The 1,008-nt window shown below is 33.0% G+C and overlaps 1 protein-coding gene across 2 annotated transcripts in view; it reads right to left on the minus strand.

The window, feature by feature from the left end:
* The window catches only part of LOC117178392 (protein SYS1 homolog), a 13,449-nt gene that overhangs the window by 1,160 nt on the left and 11,281 nt on the right, over positions 1-1,008 (minus strand). The gene's annotated exons all lie outside the window — the stretch shown is intronic.

The raw sequence follows: 1,008 nt of genomic DNA on the forward strand, positions 1-1,008 counted from the left end.
GATGTGTTTCTTTCCTCTTCTGTAAAGAAAAATTATCATACTTACTTCATACACTGATGGAAAAAATTAAAGGGTCAACACAATTTTCCGAATTTTTAGTGAGTTTTCAGAATGCTGTGTCTTCCTTTTTTTTCAAATCCACGAGCTACGACTATTTTTCACTGAGATATCGAATTTTATATAAAAAAGGACCCTTTTTTCTTTGACCGACGATATCTCAGCAACCAATGGTGGCACGGAAAATTTAAGGGCAGTTATGAAAACTGGAATAAACCTACACAATTCTGCCACGATCTTGGATTAAAAAAATTTTGTTATGCATGACATAAATTTGTTAGAACAGGAAAAAAGGGTATTTTATGGGTTTTCAGAACATCAATGGCTAAATTTCAAATCTTCACGAAACGAATAATGTTGAGTGTGCGTTTTAAAGTTGAATAATCCACCAAAAACCCTGCGAAGTTACATTTCGATCTAATGAACCGTTTCCTTGTTGCAAACGGGCAAACTTTCAACAAAAATAAAGGGTCACGTTTTTTGCGCTTGAACATATCCTAATCATGGCTAAAACAAACAAAAAATTCGAGCTTTTTCCACAATACCGCTGAAATTTACAAAAAAAAATTTGTTCAACAATTTTTTTTTTGGAATTTAATTGGATTAGGAAATGTTCAAGAATTTCATGTAGAAAGGAAAGAAGATCCACTTCGCATTAACGATGTGTTTCTTTCCTCTTCTGTAAAGAAAAATTATCATACTTACTTCATACACTGATGGAAAAAATTAAAGGGTCAACACAATTTTCCGAATTTTTAGTGATTTTTCAGAATGCTGTGTCTTCCTTTTTTTTCAAGTCCACGAGCTACGACTATTTTTCACTGAGATATCGAATTTTAAATAAAAAAAGACCCTTTTTTCTTTGACCGACGATATCTCAGCAACCAATGGTGGCACGGAAAATTTAAGGGCAGTTATGAAAACTGGAATAAACCTACACAATTCTGCCAC

The sequence above is a fragment of the Belonocnema kinseyi genome, chromosome 8 (genome assembly GCF_010883055.1).
Source record: "Belonocnema kinseyi isolate 2016_QV_RU_SX_M_011 chromosome 8, B_treatae_v1, whole genome shotgun sequence".
Classification (NCBI taxonomy): domain Eukaryota; kingdom Metazoa; phylum Arthropoda; class Insecta; order Hymenoptera; family Cynipidae; genus Belonocnema; species Belonocnema kinseyi.